This window comes from Schistocerca piceifrons, chromosome X, assembly GCF_021461385.2.
Source record: "Schistocerca piceifrons isolate TAMUIC-IGC-003096 chromosome X, iqSchPice1.1, whole genome shotgun sequence".
Taxonomy (NCBI): Eukaryota; Metazoa; Arthropoda; class Insecta; order Orthoptera; family Acrididae; genus Schistocerca; species Schistocerca piceifrons.
In genome coordinates this window covers 571,315,580-571,329,761 of record NC_060149.1, presented here as the reverse complement: position 1 = coordinate 571,329,761, position 14,182 = coordinate 571,315,580, and positions in this window count along the sequence as shown.

The window sequence follows — 14,182 nt, the reverse complement described above, 5'->3', positions numbered from 1 at the left end:
CAAAGCAGTGGAACGGGGGAGATGAAAGCTGCCGGCTGCCATCCACCCATCACACAAACAACGGGGAGTGATTGACTGACTGCGAGTATCTTGCATTTACCCCATGTGCTTTGATCCTAAATTGTCTCTGTTGCGTGTTGAGGTGATATACTGCAGTACACGTCCCACCTGCCCCACACCTACTTGGCCAAGTATTAAGTCTTGTATGTGTGTAGTCGCCTCTGCCACAAAACTTATTTATTTTAATCTTGATATAAACATACACTCCCGGAAATGGAAAAAAGAACACATTGACACCGGTGTGTCACACCCACCATACTTGCTACGGACACTGCGAGAGGGCTGTACAAGCAATGATCACACGCACGGCACAGCGGACACACCAGGAACCGCGGTGTTGGCCGTCAACTGACGCTAGCTGCGCAGCATTTGTGCACCGCCGCCGTCAGTGTCAGCCAGTTTGCCGTGGCATACGGAGCTCCATCGCAGTCTTTAACACTGGTAGCATGCCGCGACAGCGTGGACGTGAACCGTATGTGCAGCTGACGGAGTTTGAGCGAGGGCGTATAGTGGGCATGCGGGAGGCCGGGTGGACGTACCGCCAAATTGCTCAACACGTGGGGCGTGAGGTCTCCACAGTACATCGATGTTGTCGCCAGTGGTCGGCGGAAGGTGCACGTGCCCGTCGACCTGGGACCGGACCGCAGCGACGCACGGATGCACGCCAAGACAGTAGGATCCTACGCAGTGCCGTAGGGGACCGCACCGCCACTTCCCAGCAAATTAGGGACACTGTTGCTCCTGGGGTATCGGCGAGGACCATTCGCAACCGTCTCCATGAAGCTGGGCTACGGTCCCGCACACCGTTAGGCCGTCTTCCGCTCACGCCCCAACATCGTGCAGCCCGCCTCCAGTGGTGTCGCGACAGGCGTGAATGGAGGGACGAACGCAGACGTGTCGTCTTCAGCGATGAGAGTCGCTTCTGCCTTGGTGCCAATGATGGTCGTATGCGTGTTTGGCGCCGTGCAGGTGAGCGCCACAATCAGGACTGCATACGACCGAGGCACACAGGGCCAACACCCGGCACCATGGTGTGGGGAGCGATCTCCTACACTGGCCGTACACCACTGGTGATCGTCGAGGGGACACTGAATAGTGCACGGTACATCCAAACCGTCATCGAACCCATCGTTCTACCATTCCTAGACCGGCAAGGGAACTTGCTGTTCCAACAGGACAATGCACGTCCGCATGTATCCCGTGCCACCCAACGTGCTCTAGAAGGTGTAAGTCAACTACCCTGGCCAGCAAGATCTCCGGATCTGTCCCCCATTGAGCATGTTTGGGACTGGATGAAGCGTCGTCTCACGCGGTCTGCACGTCCAGCACGAACGCTGGTCCAACTGAGGCGCCAGGTGGAAATGGCATGGCAAGCCGTTCCACAGGACTACATCCAGCATCTCTACGATCGTCTCCATGGGAGAATAGCAGCCTGCATTGCTGCGAAAGGTGGATATACACTGTACTAGTGCCGACATTGTGCATGCTCTGTTGCCTGTGTCTATGTGCCTGTGGTTCTGTCAGTGTGATCATGTGATGTATCTGACCCCAGGAATGTGTCAATAAAGTTTCCCCTTCCTGGGACAATGAATTCACGGTGTTCTTACTTCAATTTCCAGGAGTGTAGACGTAAATGTTCCTCAGTTCTCATCATTCATTTAATTAGTCCTGCAACAACGTAAGTAGTTTATCCGATGTTGGATGTGCAATGACAGTAATTTAATATTTTCTCTTTACTTGAAGCAAAGCACGAAAACCCTACTAACTGAGAAAACTGTAGGAGTAATGCACTAGTGTGCAAAACTCCACATGATGCATCACTGCCAAGTAAGATAACACGATAAACCTTAGGCCACACATAGAAAGAAGGGCCAAAGTATAGTACAAATGTTAACTGAAACAAATACGAAATGGGACGCACATAAGTCACAAATTTATTCAAACGCAAATTTGCTCTGCAGTCAGCGAGATTTATGATGGTGTCCTGGGCATTACAATAGGAGGGACATAGATGTTAATAGGGTGTATGATCGTCACGGACGGCAGTGCATGCTCTGCAACGTACTCTTCTGCTGGTCATGGGATTGGTAAAGAGTTCTTGTGGTAGGGCATTCCATTCCTCCATCAGCGCAGTTGACTGCTGGATGGTTCTTGGTGTACGTGGACGTGGCTCAGTACATCACCCCAATGTCTCCCAAATGCTATCGATGGGATCCACGTCGGGGAAATGAGCATTTCAATCCAATCACCCAATACCATTTCTTTCGAAGAGTTTCTCCACCAGCACTGTTCGATGCCGTCGCAAATAGTCATCCATTAAAATTAAGTCAAAGTCGAACACACCCATGAAAAGACTGACATAGGGAAGAAATAAAGTGTCGCAATAACATTGAGCGGTGATTGTACCGTTTACAGAGGCTTGGAGGTCGGTATGTCCATGCAAAATTATGTCTCCCCACCGCATAACACTTGGCCTCTCAAGACGATCATAGAATGATGGTCGTCCCTTCATAAGAAGAAAGATGCACACATGTAATGCACCCAGTAACATTATTCAGCATCCTTGTTTGGTGGTCCAGGTGTTACGGTGCTGTGAGTCATAACGTTGCATGGGAATATTGCCCTCCAAATCTTTGAGGTGATATACTGTAGTACACGTCCCACCTGCCCCACACCTACTTGGCCAAGTATTGAGTCTTGTATGTGTGTAGTCGTCTCTGCCACAAGACTTATTTATTTTAATCTTGATATAAACATAGACGTAAATGTTCCTCAGTTCTCATCATTTCCTCCTTTCAGGAGTGCTTTCGGACCTGACTTCATTTATACAGATGACAATGTTCACTGGCATCGAAATGAGCACGAACATGACGGAAGGAGAGTATGTTTAGTGCATGAACTGGCCTGCCCGTTTCAGCGAATTAGATCCCATCGAGCACGAGTGGAATGGGTTTGGGAGACATAGTATATAGCATGCCAAAATGCATCAACGTCCATCCAGAAGTTTTGAAACTTGCTGGTTGAGAAATGGATCGACCTAACACAAAAACACATTGCCAGCCTTATAACCAGCAGGAGAAAACGTTGGTGATCACTCGCCCTATTACGAACGATTTCCCCCTTTTGTAATGCCCATGGGGATATCATAAATCGCGTTAATTTCAGTGTGATTATGGTCTTTTAAAATAAGTGTAATTGTTACCGCGTAAAGTCAAGCGCTGACACGCCAGTCGGGAACGATAGAAGTGGCTGTGAGACGACGTCAGCCAATTGCATGCTGACCAACTCCTCTCCAGGACGTCAACGGGACAGCAGCGGCCCCTATGTGAAGAGCCAGCCTCTTCTAGGCGCTTGACCAGAACCACGCTGCTGCTACGGTGGCAGGTTCGAATCCTGCCTCGGGCATGGATGTGTGTGATGTTCTTAGGTAAGTTAGGTTCAGTAGTACTAAGTCTATGGGACTGATGACCTCAGACATTAAGTTCCGTAGTGCTTAGAGCCACTTGAGCCCAATGTTAAGAGAACATCAGTGCCGCGACCGACTGCCGACGGCCCAGTTCAATAGCAGCTTCAAGACTAGCGACTTATATAGAAGAATCAACACGACCTATTTCGTTTGTACTCTCTATTATTTATAGTGAAGAAGATTCATTATTATCTAAAGCACCAGACTACGATCCCTTTACGTGATGCAAGCTCCTTATTTGGAATTTTTGGAGATTTTCACTTTCGGCAGAACGCAGTGCACATTGAAACTGTCAAACTGCATTCTACTTTTGGTTGATACGAAAAAATCTAGGGCAGTAACTATATTAAGCTCAATACTGATATAATGGATTGTTGCTCTTGAGTACGGCGTTTGTAATCAGTATCAAATAAAACAACAAGTATTAGGAACATTGTTTGCAGATCTGATGGTAGAGCTAAATGCACAATGAGCTAGCTTGCGAAACAAGAAGGTGAGGCAGACTGGAACAGCATCCTCGTGGCTGAAATAGGACCGTTGTTCTGTTACCACAGCTAACCTGAAAGAGGTTTTCAGGTAATTTTCAATTCTTGTTTACTCAAACTCTGCTCTGGTCTCCAGTCTTCTCAGAAATTCGTTACGTGGACAGTTAAATGTGATAACACATAGAAAAATATTTACACGACTCACACACAGATGGCGCACAAGGACTCCATCCCATTGGTTATCTGACGACTACTCTAACGGAAAGGTCATTGACCAACAAAGTTAAGATGAAGTAATTTTGCCATATCATGAAAACAGCTGAACCCGTAATACAGGAGAAACGCTAGGAATGACCACCTGGAGGAAAGTAATTTGAATAAATTTCATTCCCTCTCAACAGTGTAAAACGTTCTGCTTTGACCACTATTAGCTGACTGCATTTATCGCTTCAAAATTTATTCTGAAGCACCTTACATCACACACTAACATTAAAAAGAGGACAGTATCCTTACTGATTAATAATTTATATCAGGAGCACTTCTTACGGCACTAGACATTATTGTGGGAGCAAGAGAACATTGGCTGGTTGACTTCTGTTCGGATGCAATGCGTGCGCTACCGGTCTCTATGTGACTGATGTGCTGTCACGTCAAGTAGCGTCGCAGTAGAGGAGGCTGGTAGTTAAGTTTAGGTGTGGGTTTTGTGAAGGAAGATGTCAGACGCGCGCCATATGCCTTTGTGGGGAGGTCTCCCACAGACTGTATTTGCTCACTCTCACGAAGGAAATCATGGGTAACCTATAAAAAAACGTATGAGTGGTACACGTACTGCATGGCATATAGGAGTCCCACGACTTTACCCTCTAGCTCTGGGTGCGTACATATATCGGCGTGTGCAGATCAAATCCTTTGTCTCACCAATGGATTTATTTGATAGCATCTCTCGTGGTCGTTATGTAACGGCCCCTCCCCCCTCTCCCTCCCCCCCCTCCCCCCAAAAAAAGCACTCGATCGCCAGGAATGTTCCATTATTTCATAATCTGTATCTCTGATACCTAAAAACTCATTCAGTGATAAATTTTCTTCTGATGATTCCCATCATCTGTACATAATTACCAACGTACTAAGTAAAGAAAACCCTTGGTTTGGGTACTTTCGACATTATTAAGACATTTTATGACCTTAGATACAGAAGTGGGCTGTCTCACACGTTTGCAAGGTTGTTTGGAGCATTTTGCAGAAGTTTCGATGGGAAGCCCTTACCCATTCCATACAGTCCCGATCTCTCCACATACGACTTTGATACTCTTGGAGCCCTGAATAAAGACATCCGTGACCTTCGGTTTGAATCGACAAAGAGGTGCACGTCTGGATACAATCATGTTTTCGTAGCCAACCGCAAACGTCTTTCCATGAAGCCAGTGAGAGCCATGTCTCACAGTGGCATAAATGTATTATCATTTATGGCGATTACTATTGCAATAATGTACAGTTTACTTATTGTTTCATTTGACTCCCATTGTATTTTTATTTAATTTTTGTATGAAAGGAATGCAGTGATTCTCATATCCCTCTAGCTTAAACGATTATGGATAATGAGGACTTGTGGTCATCATACGAAGAGAAAAATTATGTAATTTATTTTCAGCTTCTCGTTCTTAATCATTTCTTACTGTATAACATTAATTAATAACTACGAATCATTGAAAAAGAATATAGTCCCTTTGTTTTTATAATTGTTTTTCTGCACATGTATCGAAACTAAATAGGTATTTGTCATTGAATGCTCATTTTATTTGAGAACTGTACATTTCATCTCAGAACAACAAACCAAACAGTTGTAAGGCTTCTTGATGGAATCCACAAAGTGAAAGCATATAGTTTCTGCTGGATAATGCAGTACTCACTAACTTCTAAGAATTATTTATTCTAAAACTACCATCATTTTTCTGAATTTATGACTGTCATGTCCTCCCCTTGAACCATGGACCTTGTCGTTGGTAGGGATGCTTGCGTGCCTCAGTGATACAGATTGCCGTACCGTAGATGCAACCACAATGGAAGGTATCAGTGGAGAGGCCAGACAAATGTTTGGTTCCGGAAGAGGGGCAGCAGCCTTTTTAGTAGTTGCAGGGGCGACAGTCTGGATGATTTACTGATCTGGCCTTGTAACACTAACCAGAACGGCCTTGCTGTACTGGTACTGCGAACGGCTGAAAGCAAGGAGAAACTACAGCCATAATTTTTCCCGATGGTCATGCAGCTTTACTGTATTGTTAAATGATGATGGTGTCCTCTTGGGTAAAATATTCCGGACGTAATATAGCCCCCCATTCGGATCTCCGACCGCGGACTACTCAGGAGGACATTGTTATCAGGAGAAAGAAAACTGGCGTTCTACGGATTGCAACGTGGACTGTCAGATCCCTTAATCGGGCAGATAGGTTAGAAAATTTAAAAACGGAAATGGATAGTTTGAAGAAAAGTATAGTGGGAATTAGTGAAGTTCGATGGCAGGAGGAACAAGACTTCTGGTCAGGTTTATACAGGGTTATAAATAAAAAATCAAATAGGGGTAAAGCAGGAGTAGGTTTAATAATGAATAAAAAAATTGGAGTGCAGGTAAGCTACTACAAACAGTATAGTGAACGCCTTATTGTGGCCAAGATAAACACGAAGCCCACGCCTACCACAGTAGTACAAGTTTATATGCCAAGTAGATCCGCAGATGACGAAGAGATTGATGAAATGTATGATGAGATAAAAGAAATTATTCAGATTGTGATGGGAGACGAAAACTTAATAGTCATGGGTGGCTGGAATTCGATAGTAGGAAAAGGAAGAAAAGGAAACGTAGTAGGTGCATATGAATTGGTGGTAAGGTATGAAAGAGGAAGCCGCCTGGTAGAATTTCGCACAGACCATAACTTAGTCATAACTAACATTTGGTTCAAGAATCATGAAAGAAGGTTGTATACATTGAAGAGGCCTGGAGATACTGGAGGGTTTCAGACATATTATATAATTGTTGGACAGAGATTAAGGAACCGGGTTTTAAATTGTAAGACATTTCCAGGGGCCGATGAGGACTTTGACCAAACTCTGTTGGTTATGAACTGTAGATTAAAACTGAAGAAACTGCAAGAAGATGGGAATTTCAGAAGATGGGACCTGGATAAACTGGCAGAAATATCTGTTGTAGAGAGTTTCAGAGAGAGCATTAGGGAACGATTGACAAAAATGGGGGAAAGAAATACAGTAGAAGAAGAATGGGTAGCTTTGAGAGATGAAATAGTGAAGGCAGCAGAGGATCATGGAGGTAAAGAGACGAGGGCTAGTAGAAATCCTTGGGTTCCAAAAGATGTATTGAATTTAACTGATGAAGGGAGAAAATATAAAAATGCAGTAAATGAAGCAGGAAAAAAGGAATACAAACGTCTCAAAAATGAGATCGACTGGAAGTGCAAAATGGCTAAGCAGGGATGGCTAGAGGACAAATGTAAGGATGTAGAGGCATATATCACTAAGGGTAAGATAGCGACTGCCTACACGAAAATTAAAGAGAGCTTTGGAAGAGAGAGAACCACTTGTATGAATGTCAAGAACTCAGATGGAAACCCAGTTCTAAGTAAAGAAGGGAAAGCAGAAAGGTGGAAAGAGTATACAGAGGGTCTATACAAGGGCGATGTACTTGAGAACAATATTATGGAAATGGTAGAGAATGTAGATGAAGATGAAATGTGGGATATGATACTGCGTGAAGAGTTTGACACAGCACTGAAAGACCTAAGTCGAAACAAGGTCCCAGGAATAGACAACATACCTTGGGAGAGCCAGCCCTGTAAAACTCTAACATCTGGTGAGCAACATGTATGAGACAGGCGAAATACCCTCAGACATCAAGAACAATATAATAATTACAATCCCAACGAAAGCATGTGTTGACAGATGTGAAAACTATCGAACTATCAGTTTAATAAGCCACGGCTGCAAAATACTAACACGAATTCTTTACAGACGAATGGAAAAACTGGTAGAAGCAGACCTCGGGGAAAATCAGTTTGGAGTCCGTAGAAATGCTGGAACACGTGAGGCAATTTTGACTCTTTGAATTATATTAGAAAATAGATTAAGGAAAGGCAGACCTACGTTTCTAGCATTTGTAGACTTGGAGAAAGCTTTTGTCAATGTTGACTAGAATACTCTCTTCCTAATTCTGAAGGTGGCAGGACTAAAATACAGGGAGCGCAAGGCTATTTGCAGATTGCACAGAAACTAGATGGCAGTTATAAGAGTCGAAGGTCATGAGAGCAAAACAGTGGTTGCGAAAGAAGTGAGACAGGGTTGTAGCCTAGCCCCGATGTTATTCAATATCTATATTGAGCAAGCAGTAAAGCAAACAAAAGAAAAGTTCGGAATAGGAATGAGAATCCATGGAGAAGAAATAAAAACTTTGAGGTTCGCCGATGACATTGTCATTCTGTCAGAGACAGCAAAGGACCTGGAAGAGCAGTTTAATGGAATCGACAGTGTCTTGAAAGGAGGATATTCGATGAACATCAACAAAAGCAGAACGAGGATAATGGAATGTAGTCGAATTAAATCAGGTGATGCTGAAGGAATAAGATTACGAAATAAGACACTTAAAGTATTAAATGAGTTCTGCTGGTTGGGGAGCAAAATAACTGATGATGGTCCAAGTAGAGAGGATATAAAATGTAGACTGGCAATGACAAGGAAAGCGTTTATGAAGAACAGAAATTTGTTAACGTCGAGTAAAGATTTACATGTCAGGAAGTCGTTTCTGAAAGTATTTATATGTAGTGTAGCCATGTATGGAAGTGAAACATGGACGATAAATAGTTTAGACAAGAAGAAAATAGAAGCTTTCGAAATGTGCTGCAACAGAAGAATGCTGAAGATTAGATGGAAAGATCACGTAACTAATGAGGAGGTATTGGGTAGAATTGGGGAAAAGAGAAATTTGTGGCACAACTTGACAAGAAGAGCGAATCGGTAGGTAGGACATGTTCAGAGGCATCAATGGATCACCAGTTTAGTACTGGAGTGTAGCGTGAAGGGTAAAACTCGTACAGGGAGACCAAGAGATGAATACACTAAACAGATTCAGAAGGATGTAGGTTGCAGTAGGTACTGGAAGATGAATTAGCTCGCACAGGATACAGTTGCATGGAGAGCTGCATCGCCGTGCGGGATTAGCCGAGCGGACTAGGGCGCTGCAGTCATGGACTGTGCGGTTGGTCCTTGCGGAGGTTCGAGTCCTCCCTCGGGCATGAGCGTGTGTGTTGGTCCTTAGGATGATTTAGGTTAAGTAGTGTGTAAGCTTAGGGACTGATGACCTTAGCAGTAAGTCCCATAAGATTTCACACACATTTGAACAGCGCTGCATCAAACCAGTCTCTGGACTGAGGACCACCAGAAACATGTCGTCCTACTCTTAGCATACATTATAACACTAAATTTTATGTATATGTACGGACAAATTCAGATTTATAAGCATTGCTTTACCTCTCCCTACAAAAGAAGCTCATTGTATAGGCTGTGTAAAGTACGTATAAAGAGTTGGTCATTTTTTAATTTTTTTACATTTGCTTCTTTGCTCGTTTCGATACAAAGTCTTGGAAATTTTCCTCCTTGCTGTCAGTGATTTCTTTCATGTACTTGTTCTATATATGCTGGGACATGATGAGTGGCCACGTGTCATGGACACGTATGTTAATTGGAACCCAAACCTGTTGCAAAAATGTATGTACTCATGTACGTATGTCTACATTAACACATTAACTACCTGTGCTCGACGTCAACGTGCAATACCCACTTACAGACGGCAGGTGGTAGCCCTAGCAGTGGGGCGTGTATAAAGCGTGTCGCGGGGTTGTGGAATCGGAAGGATTCATCTGACGTCGAAAGGGACATGATCACAGACCTTAGGGCCAAGGGTGAAAGCATTTCCGAAACGGTTAAGTCTGTAAACTAATCATGTGCCGCCGTGGTTAAAGTTTAACGTGCGTGGCAAAGTGGCGGTATCCAAAACCGAAGCCGATGCAAATGTAGTGCACCAAGGGCCGTAGATGACACGGGTGGACGACGGATGCGGTGACGTGTATGGGCGTATAGACGTGCAACTGTTGGGCAACTGATTGCCCAGATGAGCGAAGGGGATTCCAACAGTGTCATCTTATGAATGTTCAGCGAACGTTGCTGCAAAACGCTCTCCGAAGCGGGCACATAGATCATGCACCCGTGACGACTGCAGTTCATCGGCGACGAAGGCTGGAATCTGCACGCCACTCCCACAACTGGACGTCCATTGTGTGGCGACAGGTGGTCTTTTCATATGAATCACGTTTTATCCTCTGTCAGACAGATGGCCGTTGGCAAGTACGGCGTGAAACGTCTGAAAGCAAACACCCTGCAACAATCCTTGGAAGGGTCCAGGACGGAAAGCATTCCCCGCATGATCTCATCATTCTGAAAGTTACAGTTCACCAACACATTTCTACATGCAGTTTGTTTTTCCTTGGAAAGATGGCATCTACCAACAGGACAATGCAATATGTCACACAGCTCGCAGTGTACATGCACGGTTCGAAAAGCACCAGAAGGACTTTACTGTAATCCCCTGGCCACCAAAACCCCGAATTTAAACACAATCGAGAGTACGTGGAATCACCTCGATTGGTCTGTTCTGGCAGTGGATCCTCAATCGAGAATATCAGCGCTGCTGGCCACGGCATTGTAGTCATATGGCTCCTCGTCCCTGTCGGTACCCACCAATGCCTGCCTCACTGATACCCCTCCTGCAAGTCTTGCAGAGGTCCGTGCAACAAAATAAATGTGCTTATCAATATATAAATGTTATGCGCTCAATTATAATTTAATAAAAAATAAACCCTCCGGATGATGAACTACTTTGGTAAAGCCTGGAACCGTGTGTGGTCAGTGCCGTTGCTTCTCCTTCTTACCCGTTGCAGGTAATTTCACTAAGTTCCATTAAAGCAACCCCTACGTACAGTGCCCCAATTAATTAGTGTCGAAATTACATGGGCGATAGAGGTTCACAAACTTCGTATTCTGAGATCAGGACCAACGGTCGGATATGTTACGTCACTGCCATCGGTGGGTGAAGAAGCACCGTAAATTTAGCGGCCCCGAACAAGCGTCGGTAATTACGTCACGTGACCGCCTGCCATGCAATGCACCCACCTGGGAACAACGAAGATAACGCTATAATTTGTGGCAGAGCAGAGTGAGTTCCTCTTGGGGCAGCTAATCATTACGAGATCCGTTACGCCACCGTCTTCTCACGACCACTGCCGTCGGACTGCACTTCGATATCGAACCGCTCCCCTGTTCTCCCCTGAGTTTGTCGTCTCACCCTGCTGTACTGCCGTGGGACTCTGCTAGTAGTGCTCGGCTACAGATGATAGAATCCGAAACATTTCCTCAGGATATATATGCTACCGTGGTCTATGTCTTGTGTAAAGCTCTGAGCGTGCTCACGTTATTACCACGTGTCACCGACTGCATCATGAGGTAGATGCTGAACTTACGGTACTCAGAGTAAGACCTCCTTCTGCTTTGCTTATATCATTGTGGATACTAATTTTCCGTCATACAAAGATCCGGTGATATAAGGGGTATTATTGGTTGATGTGCAGTAAATACTGTAACAGCAAGAGTGTACAATTATTTGCTGTATGTTGTAGCAGGAAATGGGTATTTCAGGTCATACAGGTGATGGCAACAAGCCATGAGTCTAAGGCATGAGTCTGCAGACAGCTTACGTTTTACGATACTGAACTGTACACGTTGCACTAGTTGGAAACATTCATTTAATCTAAGCAGCAGCAAGGTGTAGTGTCTGGAAAAGCGGACGAGTTCAGCAAAATCCGTCTTCATAACTAGAAGACATTTACCGCTTTGGACAGAAATTTATAAGTAATCGGGTCGTTCATGCAACAGAAAGTTTACCAAGGTTTTCGATAAGAATTGAAAGTGATATTGTTATATCCTGCGAAAGAACAATCACTACATTTTATCAATTTGCCCGAAAAACCTAAGAGCAATTTTTGAATGTTACTGGTGAAGTTAAAAGTATACACTTGTCTAAAACTACGTGCCGAAGCACTGAATTAAATATTGTCAACGGATTTTCAAACTTATTACAACAATTGTTACGTATGCATCAAAGCTGGCGGTCGTTGCTTTCAGGAGTTACTATGAGCTTTAGACGTTCCAGTTATGTGTCAGTAGTTCACGCCAATAAAAACATTCATGTCCCACCACTACATTTTAATATCAAAGTTTAGGGTCCATTACCATCTGTTTGATTTTTCCCAGGTGTTTTGGATGTGCCTATTAACAAATATTGCTGAAATGTGCGTAGACCATATCAGACTCGATTCAGATGGACACAACACATACACAGGAGAGCAGTGCGAATACCCGTGAGTGTGAGTAACTGCAGAGGCGAAGGTATAAACTGTTCAAGACTGTCGGTAAACACCTTTTGAATTTTTCTTCTTACGTATCTTGCAAAGACTGTGAACTCCTATAACTATAACCACCGCACGAAACAGTTATTGAAAACTGTAAAACATCAGGAAGCATTTGTCCATAGCGAATATAAAGGAACCGACCACAAAAAATGGTTCAAATGGTTATGGGCACTATGGGACTTAACATCCGAGCTCATGAGTCCCCTAGAACTTAAAACTACTTAAACCTAACTAACCTAAGGACATCACACACATCCAAGCCCGAGGCAGGATTCGAACCTGCGACCGTAGCAGTCGCGCGGTTCCAGACTGAAGTACCTAGAACCGCTCCGCCACCCCAGCCGGTGAACCGGCCACACAGATTTCATTTTGGGAAAGACAAATGGCAGATTAAGATCTACTTGGACTTAACCTGTGCAGTGTAATTCTTCTAAGACCGACGTCGCTTCCAAAAGCGAAGTGGGACAGGCACAAATTGAATACTATGTGGTTGAAGTTTCTTTCATTTTCCTGGAAAGGTGTTCTCATAAAAAGACGGAGATTAAGGAATTAATTAAAGCAATTAAAAAGTCGAAACTCCCATCAAAAGTCTTAGTCTACTTCACCGTACGTTCAACAGATGACAATATACGTTAAACTGGCACACTTGCCAAACTTTGTTAACGGATAAGATACGATGGATTCAGATAATAATTTCATGATTCATAATAGGTTTATTTAGTCATCATGAGAGCATAACGGCAATCAATAATATCGTATGGAAAAAGGTTAAGGAAAGGCACTGTGCATCAGTGAGAATTTCTCTCTTAAAATTCGCAGACTAGATCTCCAAAAAAAATTTACAGTACAAATTAATTTTTCCGACACACATCTTCCGTAAAGCCGAAATTGGTAAACTGACGGAAATTCTACTTTATAAGGAGGAATTTTGGCTATTGATTAAACCGCAATGCATCTGCCAATGGAACGGGAATGTGAGAAATTAATTTTGGGAGATTTTATTCCTTCCAGCGTACGCTGTATGGTGGTCTGTAGAGTACACGTATTGAAGAATAGAAAATCCCTCCTTACATCCAGCTTAAAATAAGTTGCATGATGAAAATTTAGACGTAGATTTCGTAAGAATAGTGTTAGGAAATTCTTTTGTTACGTATTAGAGGACATGAAACATTTTAATACAGTGTTAGGAGGTGAAACACTACACAGTTCGTATCTCTTAAAACGGGCAGGTGGTCACACTTCTCTGCGGAAACAGAGGTCCTAGCATTTGTATGACAACGCAAATGCATTCAATTACGCGTCCAAAAGGTTGTCCGGCGTGCTGCGCTTTTGCGGCCTGAAAGGCTACTCGTCTGTGTTAATAACAGCTAAAAATGCGCTCAGCAGGCCGGACGTCTCTATATGAAACAAAATTCCGGCCTGCAGTTAATATCGCGGGCCGTCTTTCCGTTTCGGTGGTGGCGCGCACTCATAAAGCGCTCCTGCGGAATAAATTCCTCGACCGCTCTTCACATGCGCATCATGCAAATGAGCTCAAAAAATTTAAGGCATTTTTATTAATACTAGCAAATGCGTTAATTACTCGAGGAAGACAAGGTTCGTCAGAATTATGCAACCGCGAGAAACGAATTTCGCGACCAGGCGACAGC